The 13,415-nt window shown below is 42.9% G+C and overlaps 1 long non-coding RNA gene across 2 annotated transcripts in view; it reads right to left on the bottom strand.

Annotated features, from left to right (window-relative positions):
* Window positions 1-13,415, bottom strand: part of LOC132343252 (uncharacterized) — a 44,686-nt gene that overhangs the window by 22,100 nt on the left and 9,171 nt on the right. For both annotated transcript variants that reach the window (XR_009491997.1, XR_009491998.1), the window contains exon 3: window positions 9,749-9,877. This is a non-coding gene — a long non-coding RNA (uncharacterized lncRNA). The remainder of the gene's footprint in view (window positions 1-9,748; window positions 9,878-13,415) is intronic.

The raw sequence follows: 13,415 nt of genomic DNA, 5'->3' as shown, positions 1-13,415 counted from the left end.
ATATATGACTTCTCTGCTATTGTTTGGGAATTAAAAATTGGGAGACACAATAAACCTACATTAAGTTTTACAAACTTCGTTTTTAAAAATGTTGTTAATGGCATTGTTTACCAGACACCGTGAAAAGATGAAAGTCATCGTGTGCGAGTATATTCATGGGGAAAGATGCTGTTGCTGGTGTTCAGTCGCTCAGTCGTGTCTGACTCTTTGCAACCCCATGGACTGCAGCACGCCAGTATCTCCCGGAGTTTGTTCTAACTCATGTCCATTGAGTCGATGATGTCATCCAACCATCTCATTCTCTGTCACTGCCTTCTCCTCCCGCCTTCAATCTTTCCCAGCATCAGGGTCTTCTCCAATGTGTTGGCTCTCCGCATCAGGTGGCCAAAGTATTGGAGCTTCAGCTTCAGCATCAGTCCTTCCAATGAATATTCAGGGTTGATTTCCTTTAGGATGGATTGGTTGGATCTCCTTGCTGTCCAAGGGGCTCTCAAGAGTCTTCTCCAGCACCACAGCTTGAAAGCATCAATTCTTCGGTGCTCAGCCTTCTTTAAAGTCGGACGATAAAGGGAAAGATGGGATTCCAGAATAATGAAGAGGCCTGACTGTGTGTGGAAGGCAGCTACATGCTGAGTGCTCCAAGGCCCCAGAGAACCGCAGAAGAACAAGGCAGAAGGTGCGGGGGGACAAACGCCACCCACCACCTGGGAGCCCCCCGGTGGGTTGTCCCATGAATGAGCAACAAATGCCTGAGACTTAGACATCTGCTTGGCCAGCAGCTGGTGTGACCCGAACAAACACACAGCTCTCTCTACTGAGGCACCATCTTGACATGTCCCATGCTTCCTGGGCCCACATCTGTAAAACGGAAGTATTAATATTTACAGGTGTGTTGCTGTAATTGATGGGAAGGGGATGGGAATCTGAACCTGGAACATTACAAATTTTCAGTACAAGCTTGGATTTGGTTTCTTCCAAGGAATAGAGACAAAGACAGAGAACAGGAACTGCAATGAGGTAAATAAAATTTAACAGCATCACTAATAACAAGAAATAGCTTATTAGAAACAGATATAAGGGGGAAATAAAATGTTTACATATGGCCTTGTTCTATATAACGGGAGGCATTGTGTGTGTGTGTGTGTGTGTGTGTGCACATGTGCGTGTGCTTAGTCATGTCTGACTCTTTATAACCCCATGGACTACAGTCTGCCAGACTCCTCTGTCCATGGGATTCTCCAGGCAAGAATACTGGAGTGGGTTGCCATTCCCTTCTGCAGGGGATCTTCGCCACCCAGGGATTGAACCCAGGTCTTTTACGCCTCCTGCATTGGCAGGCGGATTCTTTACCACTGAGCCACCAGGGAAGCCCCACTGCTCTGTCATTAACTGAATAACCCAAACGCAACACCTGTACCTTTGAAGCTATCCACAGTTTCTCCCAGGTCTCAGAGAAACAAAATAAGACTTATACTTTCCATTTGAAGGAAAAGGTCATAAAGAAATGAAAACACCGAAGTCTGGGAGTATCTGGTCCAGCCATCTGATGAGCACATAAAATCTAGAAAATACGCATCAGTGAAGCAGACATCCACCATGTCTCCCCTCCCCCAGCACTATTTCCCTTCTTCAAGGCACAGAATCCTGAAGGCCTTTACAAAATTTTCCACCACTCAACTCTGTGGTTGAGAGCCTGACTCCACCCTCCCCGCCCCTCACTCAAGATCCATGCCTGCCTGGCTAAAGTCAAACAGATTATTGCATCCGCCAGCCATGGAGATTGATTTGCGCATGGATTTGGGAGCTGGGCCAGACCACGGAGTCTAGCCAGGGTATTAAGACTGCCTGGAATGGAAAGCGTGAGTTCAGTCCCCATCAGTATGCTACTGCAACAGCAAAGAGGGTGGCTACGAGCTCCAGCAAGCCTCTGAATTCTCAAAGGATTGCTCGAGTAAGATGAGGGCTGGGGTGCAGCGCGGGTGAAGTCCTCTCCACTGGGACTCCCACACAGTGTTGTCCTAACAAAGGGTAACTGTCCCGGTGTGCATGGAGTTACTCAAACCAGGAAGCAGTGATGGGAGAGGGAAGTGGGGTGACAGGAGCCTGCCACTTGCCAGGGGACTTTGACAGCAACCCTCCCCAGGTGCGCTGCAGGGGTTAAAAGGTGAAATCTCACCTCCCTAGTCTGTGCTTTATATTTGGGGGTTTCTTTTTCTGATGACAGGAAATAGCACGTGCTCATCGTATGTTTGTGTGCTTAGTCGCTCAGTCGTGTCCCACTCTGTGCAACCCCATGGACGGTAGCCAGCCCAGTAATTAGTAGATGTATACCCAGTAGCACTTTCTATACCTGTATCAATATATGTGACTTTTCTATGATCAAACGATCATTGCGTTTTAATGATCCAGAAGTAATGTGGGCTTGCAATACTGTGAAAATGTAAATTCATAATTGCTATTCATAAGTCCATGAGGTTGCAAAGAGTTGGACACAACTGAGCAACTAACACTAACTAACTAATTAATATAAGCATAACTCAACTTTTAATAATAATCTTCAGGCTCCTGATACTTTCCCTATAGTCTTTTTGCAGTATTTATTTATTTACTTGGCTTTGCCCAGTCTTAGTTGTGGCATGTGGGATCTAGTTCCCCAACCAGGGATTGGACCCAGAATCCCTGCATTGGGACTCTTAGCCACTGGACCACCAGGGAAGTCCCTTCCCTATAGCTTTTTCTTTCCTACCTACCTCCACGCAAAGCAAAATGCTTGGTTTCCTCATCTCTGTGCATAAAGGTGACATGTTTGGCTGAGGCAGTTGGATGACACAGACTAAGCTGGGCCAGTCACCCCCCTGAAGGACAGGAGTGTCTTCCGAATGCTGGGGTGTCGTTGGCCTGGGTGCTCCTAGAAGCAAGATGAAGCCACGGTACCTTTTGGTTGATGATGAGTGACGCTGCCTCTGGTCTCAGAGGACAGATCTCACTGCCCAGGGGTGAGGGATGGTCCTAAACCCACCAGTTGCAGGAAGTCTCTTTGTCCTCTAAAAGATGGAAGAAAGCCATGGGAGCATCACATCAATGCCCGAGGCCCAGCTTAGAAATGGGAATCTAGAACCTGCCCTGGACCCTGAGGATCTGATGTGAGTGGGGAAGGGGGCCCCTGGAGACATCACAGTGCCCCATGGGCAGGCAGGGGGGAACCCCATAAGCTGCACACCCTCTCTGCGCTGAAATAGCTGCAGTGTCCAGCTAGGTGCCCAATTCTCGCCACCATTATTTGACTCCATGAATACAAACTCCCTTTTAGAAAATGGGCTTCCCTGGTGGCTCACACAGAAAAGAACCTGCCCACAATGTAGAAGACACAGGTTGGATTCCTAGGTTGGGAAGATCCCCTGGAGAAACGCATGGCTACCCACTCCAGTATTCTTGCCTAGAGGAGACCATGGACAGAGGAGCCTGGTGGTCTACAGTCCAGGGGGTCCCAAAGAGTTGGATACGACTGAGTGACTAACACTTTACAATTCTAGAAAATACACTCATTTTTCTTTTAATTTCATGCCACATTTAACTGAGCCTGGAGGCCAGTGTGTGTTGGAGAGAAGTCAGACTGTCTGGATTCCAGCATCAATTCCATCACTGATTAGGTACAACACAGGCTGAGTTATCTAACACCTGTCCTGAGGTTTCCTCATCTGTAAACTGAGGATAAAATACATCTCTCAGAGACACTTTATTAAAATCAGGAAGAATACATTTTTTAATGCAGGCAAAAAACAACAGAATAAAACCACACATAAAGCTGAGAAAGTGAAGTGAAAGTTGTTCAGTCGTGTCCGACTCTTTGCGACCCCATGAATACAATCCATGGAATTCTCCTGGCCAGAATACTGGAGTGGTAGCCTTTCCCTTCTCCAGGGCATCTTTTCAACCCAGAGATCGAACCCAGGTCTCCGGCATTGCAGGTGGATTCTTTACCAGCTGAGCTTTAAGGGAAGTCCAAAAATATTGGAGTGGGTAGCCTATCCCTTCTCTAGGGGCTCTTCCAGACCCAGGAATCGAACCAGGATCTCCTGCACTGCAGGCAGATTCTTTATCAACTGAGCTATCAGGGAACCCCCAGCTATCAGGGGGCTCAGCTGGTAAAGAATCCATCTGTAAAATGGGAGACCTGGGTTCAACCCCTGGGTTGGGAAGATTCCCTAGAGAGGGGAACAGCTACCCACTCCAGTATTCTAGACTAGAGAATTCCATGGACTGTATAGTTCATGGGGTCCATAGGGTCGCAGAGTCAGGCACGACTGAGTGACTTTTACTAAACTTGAAGAAAAAAAAAAGGCTGAGGAGGTGCTCAGTAAATGGAGCTACTCTGAAAATGAAAGTATTTGCAGGGAAGCCAGGCACAGGGGCTTCCCCTATGGCTCAGCAGGTAGAGAATCCTCCTGCAAAGCAGGAAACACAGATTCAATCCTTGGGTGGGGAAGACTCCTGGGAAAAGGAAACGGCAACCCACTCCAGTATTCTTGCCTAGAAAATTCCATTGACAGAGGAGCCTGGTGGGCTACAGTCCAAAGTGTCCCTAAGAGTGGGACACAACTGAGCAACTACACACACACACACACACACACACGCACACGGGCATGTGAAGGTAGGAGGCAGTCACTTGAGAAGGGAGACCTCTTCTGGCCTAAGATGAGGGTGGCTCCAGAGCTGGCCAGCCCTTAGTTCAAGTCCACACTCTACTCACCAGCTGTGCAACCATCAGCCAGCAACTGAGCTTTTCTAAGTCTCTGGATCCTCATCTACAAAAGGTTTATCAAGAGTACCTACCCCTAGAGTACTAATGGAAACTATATCAGGCCATGCGTTTCAAAGTCTAACAACAAGTAGCAAAATGTTGATGGTGATTGAAGCTGGGTGATAAGCACATGGAGAATCATATTTTTGCTTTCCCTGTTGTACATTTGCAGTTATCCATAAGTTTTTTTTATTTTGTAACCAAGTACTTAGGACAGTCCTGGCACATAATCACATACATTATTATTAATAATATGCTTAATATCAACATCATTGCTTGTTGATCAGTCTCTAAGTTTTGTCCAACTCTTTGCAACCCCATGGACTGCAGCATACCAGGCTCCTCTATTCTCCACTATCTTCCAGAAGAAGTGAAGTTGCTCAGTCGTGTCTGACTCTTTGCGACCCCATGGACTGTAGCCTACCAGGCTCCTCTGTCCATGGGATTTTCCAGGCAATAGTACAGAAGTGGATTGTCATTTCCTTATCCAGGGGATCTTCCTGACCCAGGGATCAAACCCAGGTCTCCCGCATTGTAGACAGACACTTAACCATCTGAGCCATTTGCTCAAATTCATGTCCCTTGAGTCAGTGATGCTATCCAACCATCTCATCCTCTGCCACTCCTTTTTCCTTTTGCCTTCAATCTTTCCCAGAATCAGGGTCTTTTCCAATGAGTCAGCTCTTCGAATCAGATGGCCAAAGGATTGGAGTTCAGCATCAGTCCTTCCAATGAGTATTCAGGGTTGATTTCCTTTTAGGATTGACTGCTTTGATCTCCTTGCTGTCCAAGGGACTCTCAAGAGTCTTCTCCAGCACCACAATTCAAAAGCATCAATTCTTTGACGCTCAGCCTTCTTTATGGCCCAACTCTCACATCCATACATGACCACTGGGGAAAAACTGTTGCTTTGACTATACAGACTTTTGTCTGCAAAGTGATATTTCTGCTTTTAAATACCCATTCGCCCTTTTGTAATAATCAAAATAATTTCTAAGAGAGTCTTCCGTAAAAGAGAGATGCTTTTACACTCCACTCTTGGCATCTGGAAGATCATGGACCCCTTGAAGAATGTGATGAAATCTGTGGACCCACGTCCCATAAATAGGAAGTGCCCTGCTCCCTTGGTCACGAAGCCAGCCCAGGGAACCCCAGGGACTCCAGGGACCCAGGCTGACGATGGGGAAGGAACAGAATGGCAGTGACTCTCTGCCGTCTTGCACAGAGCTTCCTGGCTTCCCTGGGGCGACAGTGTATTGTGGGCTATCACTGAAGGAAGAAGGACTCAAATGATGGAGCAGCTCTCAGTAGGAGAACAGCCAATCTAACAGAGATAACAAGCAAGACTTGTCTCATCTGTATGGTTGCTATTTCTTTTCCTACCTCAGGACATTTATCTGAACGTATTTTCCTTTTCATTTCCAGTTAGCATATGAAAGAAGTTTTAGTGCCATAATTTTAGATATCTGAAAATTTGGTCTAACTGTATTAGCCATCACAGTCTTGGGTTGAATCTTCTCCACAGCAATAAATCTCAGAAAACAATAAAAGTAAGATGATGCAGTCTATCATTTCTGATTCCAATACTATTCCAGGTTTAACATATGGCTTTTATGTCTTTGTTAACATTTTTATCTAGCTTTGTGAAAAATAGATGAAAAAATATTTAACATGGTACAAAATGTAACCATGAAATAAAAGCTCTAGGTAAAGCCATAAGCAAGAATAATCAGCTAAAAAATACCTCTCAAGTTGAATAAAATAAAGTTTCAGCTGAACTATCGATTTTGAATACAATTACAGCCCCGTAGTTAGCAGGTCGTTCAGAAATAGATATTTTAGTGTTCTACTTTTCAAATTACAATGTGGAACTTCAAGCAATAAAGGGCAGTTTGAAGAAGTGAAAAGTCATAAAATGGGAAATGTAACATACCTAACATGAGCAAGGGGAAAGGAAAGTGTGCGGAGCGTTAAATGGGACTGGAATCACTGCAAAAATTTTAGGAACAGCAGTACCACCGATCAGCAACTCCCAAGACAGTGTATGGTAAGGAAGGCTGGATGAGTTAAGCTTAAGGAAAAAAGACTAAGTATTCAAATAAATGTTGAGAAGTAAACATAGACAGTGTTGGTTAAAATTAAAATCAGTGCTGTTAAATGGAATTATCAATAGTTAATTGCTATGACAACTGCAACTCCAGGATTAATTACATTATCTTAAAATTAAATTAAACACTCAAGAAAAGTTCATTAAAGTGATTATTTACACAATTTGGTAAACTTCTTGTCTAAATGGTACTCACTATGCTCCATGAAAAAAAAAAAGGCAAAGCTGAGCTCACAACATCAATAAAAAACACCTACAACCAACAAGGAAAAAAAAACTCAATGCACGCAGGAGAGTTAAAGATCCTGAAACAAACCTACCCGTGGCTCCAGAAGAAGACACCATATCTATCTCCGAAAGCAGTTTTTTTCTATAAATACCCTTAAAAAGATAGTCTGGAACAGAAGCTGTCAGTGTCTCCTTTATGAGATGTGCAGAAACACAAATGACAATTACAGTGACATAGACTCCTCTTCAACAGGATGAGATGTTGGAAGACAGAGGAATAATATTACTGAAGTGATGAAAAAATAATAACCTAGAAGTTTATCCTCTCAAGAGGAAAGGCAAAATAAAAAGATTCTCAGATAAATGTAGCTATTAGGATGAACTATTCAGATTCAAATATACCCATTTATGCAGAGTTCCAAAGAATAACAAGGAGAGATAAGAAAGCCTTCCTCAGTGATCAATGCAAAGAAATAGAAGAAAACAACAGAATGGGAAAGACTGGAGATCTGTTCAAAAAAATTAGAGATACCAAGGGAACATTTTATGCAAAGAAGGGCACAATAAAGGACAGAAATGGTATGGACCTAACAGAAGTAGAAGATATTAAGAGGTGGCAAGAATACACAGAAGAATTATACAAAAAAGATCTTCATGACCCAGATAACCACGACGGTGTGATCACTCACCTAGAACCAGACATCCTGGAATTCGAAGTCAAGTGGGCCTTAGGAAGCATCACTACGAACAAAGCTAATGGAAGTGATGGAATTCCAGTTGAGCTATTTCAAATCCTAAAAGATGATAACGTTAAAGTACTGAACTCAATATGCCAGCAAATTTGGAAAACTCAGCAGTGGCCACAGGACTGGAAAAGGTCAGTTTTCATTCCAAACCTAAAGAAAGGCAATGCCAAAGGATGTTCAAACTACTGCACAATTGCACTCATCTCACACACTAGCAAAGAAATGCTCAAAATTCTTCAAGCCAGGCTTCAACAGCATGTGAACCATGAACTTCCAGATGTTCAAACTGGATTTAGAAAAGGCAGAGGAAACAGAGATCAAATTGCCAACATCCGTTGGATCATCGAAAAAGCAAAGAGTTTCCAAAAAACATCTACTTCTGCTTTATTGACTACACCAAAGCCTTTGACTGTGTGAATCACAACAAACTGTGGAAAATTCTTAAAGAGATGGGAATACCAGACCACCTTACCTGCCTGCTGAGAAATCTGTATGCAGGTCAAGAAACAATAGTTAGAACTGGACATGGAACATCAGACTGGTTCCAAATCAGGAAAGGACTACATCAAGGCTATATATTGTCACCCTCCCTATTTAACTTATATGCAGAATACATCATGCAAAATGCTGGGCTGGATGAAGCACAAACTGGAATCAAGATTGCCAGGAGAAATTTCAATAACCTCAGATACGCAGATGATACTACCCTTATGGCAGAAAGCAAAGAAGAACTAAAGAGCCTCTTGATGAAAGTGAAAGAGGAAAGTGAAAAAGTTGGCTTAAAATTCAACATTCAAAAAACGAAGATCACGGCATCTGCTCCCATCACTTCATGGCAAATAGATGGGGAAACAATGGAAACAGTGAGAGACTTTTTTTTTTAATTTATTTAATTGGAGGCTAATTACTTTACAATATTGTAGTGGTTTTTGCCATACATTGACATGAATCATCCATGGGTGTACATGTGTCTCCCATCCTGAACCCACCTCCCACCTCCCTCCCCATCCCATCCCTCAGGGTCATCCCAGTGCACCGGACCTGAGTGCCCTGAGAGACTTTATTTGGGGGACTCCAAAATCACTGCTGATGACTACAGCCATGAAATTAAAAGCACTTGCTCCTTGGAAGAGAAATTATGACCAACCTAGACAGCATATTAAAAAGTAGAGACATCACTTTGCCAACAAAGGTCCATCTAGTCAAAGCTATGGTTTTTCCATAGTCACGTATGGATGTGAGAGTTGGACTATAAAGAAAACTGAACGCCACAGAATTGATGCTTTTGAATTTTGGAGAAGACTCCTGAGAGTCCCTTGGACTGCAAGGGGACCCAACCAGTCCATCCTAAAGGAAATCACCCTGAATGTTCATTGGAAAGACTAATGCTAAAGCTGAAACTCCAATCCTTTGGCCACCTGATGCAAAGAACTGACTCATGTGAAAAGACCCTGATGCTGAGAAAGATTGAGGGCAGGAGGAGAAGGGGACGACAGAGGATGAGATGATTGGATGGTATCACAGACTCAACAGACATGAGTTTGAGCAAGCTCTAGGAGTTGGTGATGAACAGGGAAGCCTGCCATGCTGCAGTCTATGGGATTACAAAGAGTCAGACACGACTGAGTAACTGAACGAAACTGTCTGGGATATAATCACAAAGCAACTGAAACTTACTAATATCTACTCTCATTTTCCTTTTCAAACCGCTAATGGACAAGTTCTTCTACTTCTGGGTAAAAACTCAGTCTCCTGAACTTTCTGGCCACTGTTAAATTAAAAACTTTAAAAAGACCTTAATCACAAAATAAAAGTTCAGTTCCACATTTTAAATATCCAGTCCCACATAAGCATCAAAATTCAAACCTTGATTCCAAGTTCAGGTTTCTTTTCCTTCTCCAGGTCAGGTTGCTGCAGTCAGGAGGGGAGCTGCCCTTTTTCTCTTTTTTCAGCTTGTGTTTCTTCTCCTGTTCATTAAATCCAGCTCTGAATCCTCTGGGTCAGGAAAGAAAGAAGAGGCAAGGAGACTAGGAAAGCGCTTCCTGACAAGTATGAGAGGTGAGCTAGCATCAGCACTCTCAGGGATCAGCACTGTCCACATCTGACTCTTTATCTCATGATGCATTATGGGCTGAATGTTGATGGCTCCCTAAAAATTCATATGTCAAAATCTTAGCCCTCAAGGGATGGTGTTGGGTGGGGCCGGGGGGGGGGTGGTCTTTGGTAGATGATTTCCTCTTGAGTGTGTAGCCCTCCTGAATGGGATTAGTGCCCTTATAAGTTATGACCAACCTAGATAGCATATTGAAAAGCAGAGACATTACTTTGCCAACAAAGGTCTGTCTAGTCAAGGCTATGGTTTTTCCAGTGGTCATGTATGATGTGAGAGTTGGACTGTGAAGAAAGCTGAGCATCAAAGAATTGATGCTTTTGAACTGTGGTGTTGGAGAAGACTCTTGAGAGTCCTTGGACTGCAAGGAGATCCAACCAGTCCGTCCTAAAGATCAGCCCTGGGTGTTCTTTGGAAGGAATGATGCTAAAGCTGAAACTCTGGTACTTTGGCCACCTCGTGCGAAGAGTTGACTCATTGGAAAACACTCTGATACTGGGAGGGATTGGGGGCAGGAGGAGAAGGGGACGACAGAGGATGAGATGGCTGGATGGCATCACTGACTTGATGGACATGAGTTTGAGTGAACTCCAGGAGTTAGTGATGGACAGGGAGGCCTGGCATGCTGCAATTCATGGGGTCACAAAGAGTCGGACACAACTGAGCTACTGAACTGAACTGAAGAAGAGACACAAGAGCTTTCTCACTCTTCCTGCCATATGACGATATACTAGAGAGACATTCATGAGATTGCAGGAAGTAAGATGTAAAATTCCAGTAGTGGGACAAGGACATCCCAGGAAAAGTGGGGGCACCATAGCAAGATCTGCAGACACTGACATTTGGAGGCTCCCCATGAACTGGCTATGTCCCCCACACAGTCACCATAAAGTCTCCAAGCCCCATCCAAGCACCCAGGGTCTCAGGTCCCTTTTCAGTGCGTCATTCTTTTTGGGGGGTGGGGAAAAAAATTGCTTTACCTATTTTTTTAAGTTATGAAAGCATGACAACACATTTACAGGAGACTTGGAAAATAAAAAACAAAGTTACATACAGTTCCACTATATATTACAATTATTTTTAAGTAGATAAATTAAGATTTTTAGCTGGAGTTTCAATATCCAACCCTCAAAAATTAACAGAATGAATATACAGAAAAGTAAAAGAATACAGTAGACCTGAAAAGCACTATGACCCAATTCAACATAATTAAGATTTATACAACTTTCACACAACAGTAGGATACAAATTCTATTCAGGTTCCCATAGACTATAAACTAGAAGACACTGGAACATATTCACAGACATAAAACAGGGTGCAAAAATTTCATGGTCTAAAGGTATTAAAATCATACAGAGTATGTTCTCTTGAGTGCTCCATTCTTAAAAGTGAGCCACCAGCCAGAGACCTCTAGACATATGAGGAAAGCCTCTTTATCACTCAGGTATTGCTGTAATAATCCCACATGGAAAATAACCACAAAATCTCAACTGACAATTAGGTAAGAAAAATAAATAAAACGCATTCCAATCAGAAAGGAAAAAGTAAAATTGTCTCCATTTTCAGACTGCATGATCTTATATAGAGATAATCCTAAAGACCACCAAAAAGTTGTTCAGTTCAGTTCAGTCGCTCAGTCTTTGCGACCCCATGAATCGCAGCATGCCAGGCCTCCCTGTCCATTACCAGCTCCTGGAGTTCACTCAGACTCACGCCCATCGAGTCAGTGATGCCATCCAGCCATCTCATCCTCTGTCGTCCCCTTCTCCTTCTGCCCCCAATCCCTCCCAGTATCAGGGTCTTTTCCAATGAGTCAACTCTTCACATGAGGTGGCCAAAGTACTGGAGTTTCAGCTTTAGCATCATTTCTTCCAAAGAACACCCAAGGCTGATCTCCTTCAGAATGGATTGGCTGGATCTCCTTGCAGTCCAAGGACTCTCAAGAGTCTTCTCCAACACCACAGTTCAAAAGCATCAATTCTTTGATGCTCAGCTTTCTTCACAGTCCAACTCTCACATCCATACATGACCGCTGGAAAAACCATAGTCTTGACTAGATGGACCTTTGTTGGCAAAGTAATGTCTCTGCTTTTCAATATGCTATCTAGGTTGGTCATAACTTTCCTTCCAAGGAGTAAGTGTCTTTTAATTTCATGGCTGCAGTCACCATCTGTTAGGATTAATAAATTCAAGTACAGTTGCAGGATACAAAATGAACAAATCAGTAATCAGTTGCACTTCTATACACTAACAACAAAATATCGGAAAAAGAATAAACAAAACAATAGTATTTATGATAGCATCAAAAACAATTAAACAATTAGGAATAAACTAACACCAAGAAGGTGTACACTGAAAAGTACAAGACTTAATGGAAGAAATTAAAGGAGACAGAAATAAACAGAAATATATCCTGTGCTCATGGATTGGAAGAACATTGTTAAAATAGCCACACTACCCAAAACAATCTATAGATTCAATGCAATCAAAATTCCAATGATAATTTTTATAGAAACAGAAAAAAAAATTGTATGGAACAACGGAAGACCCTGAATAGTCAGAGAAATCTTGAAAAACTGCAAGTTTCACACCTCTTGGTTTTTTAAACTTCATTACAAAGCCATAGTAATCAAAACTGGACACTGCTGGCATAAAAATATACATATAGACCGTGGAACAGAATCAATAGCCCAGAAATAAACCCATAGATAAACAGTCAACTAATATTCAACATGGAAACCAAGAACACTGATGAGGAAAGGATAGTTCCTTCAACAAATGGTGTTGGGAAAACTAGATAATCCCAAGCAGAAGAAAGAAATTGAATCTCTATCTTTTTCCACTTATAACAATTAACTCAAAATGGATTTTAAAGATTTAAATCTAGAGCTGAAACTGTAAGACTCCTAGAAGGGCGCTGGCGCGGGTGTAGAAATGGAGGCCCTGTGTGCTGTTGCTGGGAACCTAAGTTGGTACATTATGTAACCCAGTATGCAGATTCTTCAAAAATTAAAACTCAAATTATCATACGATCCAGCTATTCTAATTCTGGGTATAAATACACAGAAAATGGAATTGATATCCTTTTTTTGGAAAATACAGTTTTCAAACTGTATTTTCAAAGCTCACAGTTTTCAGGATGCCAGTTCCCTGACTGGGGAATGAACCTCGGCCCCAGCAGTGAAAGTGCCAAGTCCTAACCACTGAACCACAAGGGAATCCCCCAAATCAGTATTTTGATAAGGTGTTTGCACCCCCGTTTTCACTGAAGCATTGTTCACAACGGCCAAGATATGGAAACAACCTAAGAGTCTATGGATGAAAAGATAAAGATGCGAGAGACACACACACCATGGACTGCTAATCACCTATTAAAAAAGAAAACATCCTGTCTTCTGCAACAAAATGGATGGATGGACGGA

This window comes from Bos taurus, chromosome 20, assembly GCF_002263795.3.
Source record: "Bos taurus isolate L1 Dominette 01449 registration number 42190680 breed Hereford chromosome 20, ARS-UCD2.0, whole genome shotgun sequence".
Classification (NCBI taxonomy): domain Eukaryota; kingdom Metazoa; phylum Chordata; class Mammalia; order Artiodactyla; family Bovidae; genus Bos; species Bos taurus.
The sequence above is the reverse complement of the archived record's forward strand: the minus strand, read 5'-3'. Positions and strand labels throughout refer to the sequence as shown.